The sequence below is a fragment of the Equus przewalskii genome, chromosome 21, assembly GCF_037783145.1.
Source record: "Equus przewalskii isolate Varuska chromosome 21, EquPr2, whole genome shotgun sequence".
NCBI classification, from domain to species: domain Eukaryota; kingdom Metazoa; phylum Chordata; class Mammalia; order Perissodactyla; family Equidae; genus Equus; species Equus przewalskii.
In genome coordinates this window covers 1,231,210-1,239,625 of record NC_091851.1, presented here as the reverse complement: position 1 = coordinate 1,239,625, position 8,416 = coordinate 1,231,210, and the positions used below count along the sequence as shown (strand labels likewise).

Here is an 8,416-nt window from a genome sequence, read left to right as displayed (position 1 = left end):
ACCTCAGCTTCTCAATCTGATAAACGGGAATGATGATTCTCCACCTCAAACGAGAATAGCTGCTCAGCCCAGTGGTTCGGATGAGAGAATGTTCTGCCCACGAAAGGACCCAGGAAAAGTGAGCAACTTCACTAGAGAAAGGTAGCATTTCCCTCCGTTTGAGAAGTTCTTCTAGACGGGAGACGTACAATGGCCTTTTCTGAGTGTTCCAGACCACAGCCTTGCAGCTGGGGATCTAGAGAAAGAAACCCCAATTGTGTTTCGCCGTGCTGCAGAGATGAAGACACGTGTAATCCAGGTGGATAAAGACAAACCACAGGTGGTGCTGGTTCCATTGGCCTACTGCTCCACCCAAATGCCTCCTTAGGGAGGCAGTCTGACTTGAGCATTCTCTTTGGGCCGCTCAAGTTCTGCAGGAGCCAAGGCCCTCTCTCCACCACCTCAAGGAAAGGGAAAATGTGGAGGGACCTGCAGTTCTGGCACCATCTCCAACTCCTGCCCTTTGGAAACTCCACCGGGGGAGACCCAGCAGAGGACTCAGAGCCTTCTCAGGCAAAGCGTTGGTTACCAGGCAAAAGAGAGGGCTCTGCACTGAGGATGGTTTCATGGGGCATCGCTGGCCCTGACCATCAGGGCTGGAGAATGGGCTGGCAAGGCTGGGACAAGTGGCACGTCTGTGCTTGGGGTAGAAATGGGCTCACAGATTTTTTTCCTGAATCACCCTCTTTCTGGTACATCTTTCTTTCACAGTTGTTCTTTTATGAAATCCCAACTGAAAACACTACTTTGCCCCCTTTCCCTCAATGACTGAGATGCAGACTATTCCGGGAGGAGGCCTTCCCTCAGCTGGGCTCCCCTATCCTCACTCTCTTCCTCATGATTATGCCCACACCGCACCTCGGCCACGCCACTGCTCTAGTTTCCTTTCAATTCCAACTACCAAGGGCCAGCCGTGGGTGGACAACAGATCGGTTTGGGGCTGGCCGGGGCTCTCACAGTCTGGTCCGGCGCCTGGTTTCGCCTGGATGCTTGGCTGGTCAGGACTTGAGTAAATGCCAGACCTATAAAATGGGTCCTTATGAACCTCAAAACCGAACTGGAGCCTGGGAAGGCCTTTAGGACCGAGGGGAGCCATCTCTTCTAGGAGCCAGGCAAATCCCTGTCCTCGTGTCCCCAGCGGCTACCCCTTCCCCCAACCTCTGTCGCCCTCACATTCTCAGACACGGCCCCTTGCCACCCGCCAGACGCGATCACCCGCGGGGCCCGGTCGGCGTGGGGCAAAGTTGGCCGCCGCCTTCGCGGGGGCCATTCCTTCCTCCTCCTCCTAGCTTCCATCCTCCCCCAGAGCTGGTGGCCACCGCCTCCAGCAAGCGCGTCGCCAGGCTCGGCAAGCCGAGAGGCGCTCCCGGGAGCCCCCTCGCCCGACCAGCCGGCTGGGAGCGCGCCGCGGGAGTCTTCTCGCACCCCTTCCTTTCCCGGGGGTCAGAGGGCCGGGCTCCGCCCCATTCCCACAGCTCCCGAGCTCCCAGCCGCCGGGGCTGCCCCCGCTGCCCCACGCCAGGCTCTCCAGGACGCGCGGGGCAGCCGGGGGCGCGGGCGGCGAGCGCAGGGCGGCGAGCAGCGTGGGGAGAGGAGCAGCGCGGAGAGGAGCCGAGGGGAGGGGAGGAGAGGGCAGAGGAGGAGAGAGCCGGGGAGCTGAGGAGCAGAGGCGGGCGCCGCACGGCCCCGCGCCCGCACGCTTGCTCGCTCGGGAGACACGCTGGTGGCCGCCTGGGCGCACTAGCCGGGTCACCTTGTCCCAGAGGTAAGTCCCTAAAGCCGGGGCAGCGCGGGCGGGCGGAGGGGCCGGCGGGAGCGGGGCGGGGGCGGCGGGTGGGCGCTGGAGGCTGCCCTCGCGCGGGAGGGCGTCCCAGCTCCGCCTCGGAGCGCGCAGCACCGGCGGCGGCGCGGCGCCAGCGGTGAGTCCCGGTGGTCGAGGCGGCGGGACACGGGAGGCGTGGGGTCTCCAGGAGCTAGGGGAGAGCGGAGAGGCGAGGAAGATGCGGAGGAAGGGGTGGGTGCTGTCGGCCGGGGCTGCAGCTTGGCGCCTCGCCACCCCAGGCGCCCGGGCGACGCGGAGGGGCTGCTGTGCAAAGTCAGCCGGAGCTAGTGAGACCCAGACCTGGGTGCGCGGCGGAGCCGGGCTGCCCAGGCCGTGACCGCGCGCGGCGGGCATCAGCTCTGAGGGTTCTGGCGACCCCCTGGAGCGGCCCAAAGGACCCCGAACGCGGCTGGTGAGCGGGGCAGCCGCGAAGCTGGGGACCGAGGTCCATCTGTGTCCGGGAGGGAAGCGGGCTTCCATTCGCCGAGCGGAGGAAAAAAGGAAGGCGAGGGTGCGAACGCCCTGGGGAAGGGGACTCTCAACCGGCGACCTGGACTGACATAGGGACTTCCGGAGGCCCTTGCTGCCGGCGAGGGCAGGACAGGCATCTATGAGCTGTCTGGTCCTTGGCAGCCCGACAGTCAGAAGCCCTGGGAGCCGCCAGCCCAGGCGCGGAGAGGGGAGGGAGTGGATGCGCCTTTGGGGTCCAAGTTCTAGTCTCAGTTTCCCTGGGTTTGAGCTCTGCCTTTTCGTGTGCGCTCTCTGAGAAGCGGAAAGAGAGGAATGGACTACAGGCAGAGTTGGGCACTTCCCTGAGGGAGGGGCTTTGATCGCTGTGCGTTTTCTGCAAGACTCCAGTAGAGTGGGCACTGGTAGCCTTGCTTTAGGGAGGCTGCCAGTAAGGTCGCTTGTCTTTTCTGAAGGACTTTTCTGAAAGGGTCGTCTGGTCGTCTTGATTTCCTTGGGGTCCCCTTGCACGCAAGGCTTGGGCGCCTGGTACCCAGACTTCTGTTGCGCGCATCCGTTGTGTGGCGTCAGATGCGCTGGCGCCGCCGGGCTGCTGGCCGGGACTCGATGTATGCGCCTTCTCTGGCTACGTCCCCATGTTCAGTGCAGCAGACAATGGCCGAGGGCTTGGCCGATTTGGGGTTTAGGAGGTGGGTGATTCCGTTTTCTGGTTAGAATCAGGCTCAGGCTGTGAGGCGTGTGCGCGTCTGTGTATCTGTCCGCCGCCCTCCTACTGGCCAGCATGTTTGGTCAGAACCCAAAGGGAGAGGCGTGCTGCGCAGACCTGCAGCCTGTGGGGTGAGCAGCCTGGTAACAAACGCCAGAGCTAGCCAACTTTTCCTTGCCAAGGTGCGATTGTCAGGGCCGTCTGCATTGGCGCTGAGATTTCCTCCCTCAAGAGGGATCCGACCCCCGAAACCCCCGCGGCAGCTACCGAGGCGGCCCGGGCAGTCTGATGTTGGTTCTGGCTGGGACAAGAAGTAGCTGGAGTTGAATTTTCGGATGAATTATTGCCTGCTTTGTGCCTGGTGGTTGTGTGGAATGTTCTTTTGGCGATCAGAACACAGGTGCACAGCCTGTGAGCCATGAGGAACAGCTCTCCACCTCTTTCTCTCCCACAGCCCAGTCCCTTGGGTAGGTTTGTAGCTGGTCTGGTGCCCTCTTGCACCCGCCCCACCTACTGCATAAAAATGGAATCGTCATAATCAAGAGGGCCTTGTTAGATAAAGGAAAAAATGGGGAAATCTATGTTTCAAGTTTTTTATGATGAAAAAGTCCAGTGGTACACAAAAGTGAAGAGAATAAAACCCTGAACCTCCAATGTCCCCCTCATCCAGTTCCCAGACTCGTAGCCTTTTGCCTTTCCCGCTTGTTTACCCACCTCCTCAGAGTTTTGGCGGCCATGTTTGATGAAGGATGTAAAACCCATTCCGAGCTCCCCTCATCTCTAAGCGCATCCCCACCTGTCTCCAGCTGAGGAGGTTCCCCTGCATTCCCACCTAACCAGCATCAGAAACGACTGCTTCAGAGGATTCCAGTAGAACATGGGTGATGTTAAAATAAAAATGAAAGCATCCCCCCTCTTCCATTTGGGGGTAGAAAAAGAAAACCTGCTAATGTTCTTTGAGGCATGAAGTAGGGAACTGAAGGAAGAAAGAGAAATCCAGATCCTGAGGAAAAGAGACATTTGGAACAATTAGATTTGACTTAGACGTGCAGGGGATAAACAAGATTCCAGCTGAACCATGGTAGGCAAAATAACTTCTTTTTGGTAAAAACTTTCTCAATTCATAAATCATAAGCAATCAATTTCTTCCACATTCAGCATGACATAAATTAAAAGTGCTCCGCTAGACTTGACTCATCTTTCCCATTAACTCTAACTCATGTTTTCTAGGGAGTTATTACTATTATAAGAGAATAAAAGGATATTTTCTTATGTAAGTTTTCTATCTGAGACACTAGTTGGTGCTATTCCGAGGCTCATGACGAGTGCTGAATATTCCGTCTCTCGATTAGAGACCGTTTGGCCATCGCACTGGTCACATCTGATCCACCCTCTGGAGAGAGGCTCTGCTCACTCAGGTTTGATTCCGGGCGTAGCGTCTGTTGGCTGGAGAGGAACAGCATGGAGAAGGCCTCCAGAGACAGTGGGAGGGTGATCCCCCCACACACGCCCACAAGTCCCCTCCCACCCTACACATCTCTGCGCCTTCCTTTATATAAAAGCTGTTTCTAAAAATTGTCAGTGACGTTCTGGGAGGATTCAGTGAGACTTCTGAATTCCTTTATAAGGTGCGCTATTTAAAGGATTCCTTAGCTAACCTCTTGTAATATGAATAACCATCCTGTAAGTAGTTTTATAAGTCCTCTCCCCCCAAATCAGACCTTGTTTTTCCATGACACCAGCATAACCCTGAGCCCCTCCCTTTAGCCCCTGCAGGGCCCCCATGCATTTTCGAGATTTTCATGGCCAACACAGACTGATTGCAATACTGCGACCTATAGTTTGAACAGACTTCATGTTATCAGCAAAATTCTTTGAATGAGTGGGCGAAGGTGGCAAGGATTGAAGGATGGGGTATTCATTTATTAGCATCAGCAAAGCAGTGGGGCTAAATGAGTAGCAAAAGTCTGTTCTTTTAGTGGGAAGTCACATGGGATCGTCTGGCAGAAACGTGCTGATATGAGGCGATATTGGAGCTTTGGACCCAGCATCAATACACTGGAGACATTGTACCAATATGTCAAAAAAGCAAAACATTAAAGATAGTCAAACATTAAATATTCAAAACGTTGAAGATAGGCTGACCAGGTTCTGGCCCATGTCACCAGAATTGGAATAATGAAGGTGGTAGTAGGTACTTTTAACAAATGTGACTTTTCAGCATTCTCTGTGCAAGATGCTTAGACATCCAAATTATTCCGGAGAGTCTATAAACATGTGTTTTAAAAAGGAGCTGCAGTAACTGTTTCAGGCACCGGGCTGCGACTCCATGCCCTGGCTGTTGCTTTCTTTTGGTCAAGCAGTGTACTAGATTTCAGCTGTGAGTGGAGGGGAGGAGTCAGGGAGACATTTGCATTTTCCCCTGTGTGTGGCTGCTCCGCCCCACAGCACTTTCTGGAGTGCCTGTGAGAGGGCTTAGGTTTCAAACTCTGGGCTCTGCTGTCTGCTTGTTGCATCACCGTAGATCACTGAACTTTTGTGAGGTTCTGTTTCTTTACATCCATGTTCTTTCCAGGATTTTGAAAGCAAAATGGCTATGGTTGTTACAATATTTTAAGTGAGGAAGGCTCTGGATTGGGAACATGTTTGTGTCTTGATTGAATGTCTCTTTGGGTGAAGTCTGCATGCCCGAGGCTCTCTGAGAACGCAGGATGAGCCCAGGCCCTTCACTGCACCTGCATCCTACAGCTTCTTGTTGGGAAGAGTCAGAATAAGAACAGACAGTGCCCGTCCACCTGGGTGTGCATTCTCATATAAGAATGTGCCTGAGTGGTGCAGACATTCCTGTCGGGTGGGGTTTAGAGGGAATGTATAGAAAAGGCTTATGAACAACAGCTTATGAAATATATCTTTAACACAACTAAATTTAGACTCATCACATAAAAGTTGTATGATTCATGTTATCTAGGATAAAACATTTTAAAGTAGATTATCAACAAACCACAAAGCACCATTTATAACACATGGTGATTAAGTTACAAACTTTGTTTAGATCAAAAGTCCAAATCATTTTAAACCATTTTATGATAAATAACCTGTTAAATTACATAAAATAAAATACAACAGCAGCAAGCAACAACAGCAAATAAGCATGCAGGCCCAAGATAACTATTAGAGCTAAGAATAACACAACTAGGAAATAATATATGTATAGAAAATAGTAAAAATAAAAGCTGCTTCTGAAAGCTTATTTCAGATCAACCCAGGTAACTTTGCATATTTACTTGCACAAAAAGAGTTTATCTAGGAATTCAGTTAACGTTATTCCAGAGAGATGGAGGTTTTGCACTTGGGTTTCAAATCCATGTTCAGTGTGAAACATTTTGAGTTTTTAGTTCCCAGTCGATTCTTGTGTTGATCATAGTCATTTTTAAACTTAGGTCTTGATAATGCTGTAGTGGCATTTAGGGCATGTGCATCTGAGGGAGAGAAGACGTAGGTATTTACTGATTGCAAGTTAAGTCTGTCATGAAGGGCCCACTTAGTTTAAATTCATATTTTAAAAACTTATTACTTTTCAAACACTTGACCTCACTGGGTTGCCACCCGCCTTCAAAGATGCCTCCCATGTTCCTTCCTTAACCTTTTTCTCTGTTGGCAAAGTCAGGGCCCAAAACCAAACCAAAAAGTAAGCAAACACTTCACACAATTGGAACCACACAAGGTCTACTCCACTGCCTCAGCTTTAAGATGCTTCTGAAAGAGAAAAACATCATACCTCAAATCTGTTGGGGCTTCACCTCCACTCGGGGAAGCAAAGAAACAAAAATGTTATGTCAACTTACCTTTCTGCCATGCGTACAGTGTGCAGTTTTTAACTTATTATGATCTTGGTCCTCACACCCTGGTGGCGTAGGCTAGTGCAGGTGTTTGAAATAAGAAGGTCTGTTTTTGAGAGTCCTAATAGGATTGAGTCCTGGGGCCGGGACAGGAGCCCATCAGCTCTGCTCAGGGGTGGGCTTAGGCTGCATTTAGCATTAGAGGGGGCTCTGAGGATGCCTTACTCATCCGGCCAAAGGCTGCCACCAAGTCTCCTGTTATTTGTAGTGTCTAAAATAGCCTTTCAATAAAGTATACGTGTTTCTATAGCCAACCTTAATATCTGAAATCCAGGCCTTGGCCCCTTACCCCATATGTGTTCCTTAGGAGGGCCCCCATCCTTACTAGTTGGGATAATGGTGCTGCGTCCTGTAGGGCAGTCAGGCCCTGTAGGACATATAATTTGCATGTGACACCCAGTGTGCACTGGGCCTGGGTGCCGTCTAACCACGGGGTCTGGCCTGTGCTAGGAGCTCAGACATTCACAGATTTGTCTTAAGAACCGCTCCTCTGCTCCACCTTGTGTGCCCTCCCAGCCCAGCCTGGAAATACTTTCCAGGGTCTCTTGCTGGAAACGACCCTGTCTTCACTTTTCTCTCCCAGTTCCTTTCTTTTCCCATACTCCCCTTTGGTACAAGCCGTTCTGCAACAAAGAACTATGAGCTGATTAATTAATATGCATATTATTTTACAGTTTTCCTTTTGTGTACTAAACCCAGAAACACAGTAATTTGCATCAGTACTTTATATAGTTCACTGCTCTAAACTCACTCACAAAGAGAGATTTCTGTTAAAAGCCAATTTTAAGTAAAGGGAAATAACCTGTTTGTCATTTCTAAATTCTTTCTCTGCCTTTCATTCTTACTGTAATTTTTTTAAAGCTGTGGACATAAGGGTCCCACCTTTCCACATGGGGAAACCACTGTGTTGTTCTCACTCTGTTCAGAAACTAGACTGGCAAGGCTCTTGTTGGAATCCTCTCCTAACTGCCTCTGGATTAGGTAAGTGCCAGGCGTCTGCGGCACAGTGTCCCACTCGAGGGACTCAGGACAAGGAGGGTCACTTATCCAATTGCCTCTCAGTCCTTCTGTCATCCCTTTGACCCCACTTGTTGGAGTCCTCTTGCATAGTATTCATTGGCATGATTGCTAATCTGACTGTTCTTGGTGTAGGTGTATTAGCTGTGAACAGGAGTGTTGAATATATTTGGGGACTTCACAGTCTATTCTAAAACCATAGAGGAAAAATGTATTTGTTGACTCAAAATGTGCAGAAAAATGCAGTTTCTTTTTCTGTTGCTAGACTTTGAGTAGCTGATTTGCCAAATACCCTTCCAGGAAAAACATGTACTTCAGCTTCTTGGGTCACAAACATATATTTCCATCCCAGATTCCAGTAACTGCTCTGTGTATTATGCATCACAGGCCAACAAGGCCACATAGCAAAGGTCAGCTAAGCAACAGGCTCTAGTGCAAGGTGTGACCAGACCAGCCATGCTGGCG

The 8,416-nt window shown here is 51.2% G+C and overlaps 1 protein-coding gene across 11 annotated transcripts in view; it reads left to right on the top strand.

Moving 5' to 3' along the window:
• The first annotated feature begins 1,568 nt into the window (after positions 1–1,568).
• SYNDIG1 (synapse differentiation inducing 1) overlaps positions 1,569–8,416 on the top strand; it is a 205,023-nt gene continuing 198,175 nt past the window's right edge. For 5 of the 11 annotated variants that reach the window (XM_070588966.1, XM_070588960.1, XM_070588965.1 and 2 more), the window contains exon 1: positions 1,632–1,804. The gene's annotated coding sequence lies outside the window, so the exon portion shown is untranslated. Of the gene's footprint in view, positions 1,805–1,871; positions 1,959–2,119; positions 2,274–8,416 lie in introns of those variants that run through there. The other 6 variants (XM_070588968.1, XM_070588958.1, XM_070588961.1 and 3 more) reach the window with 5 other exon arrangements.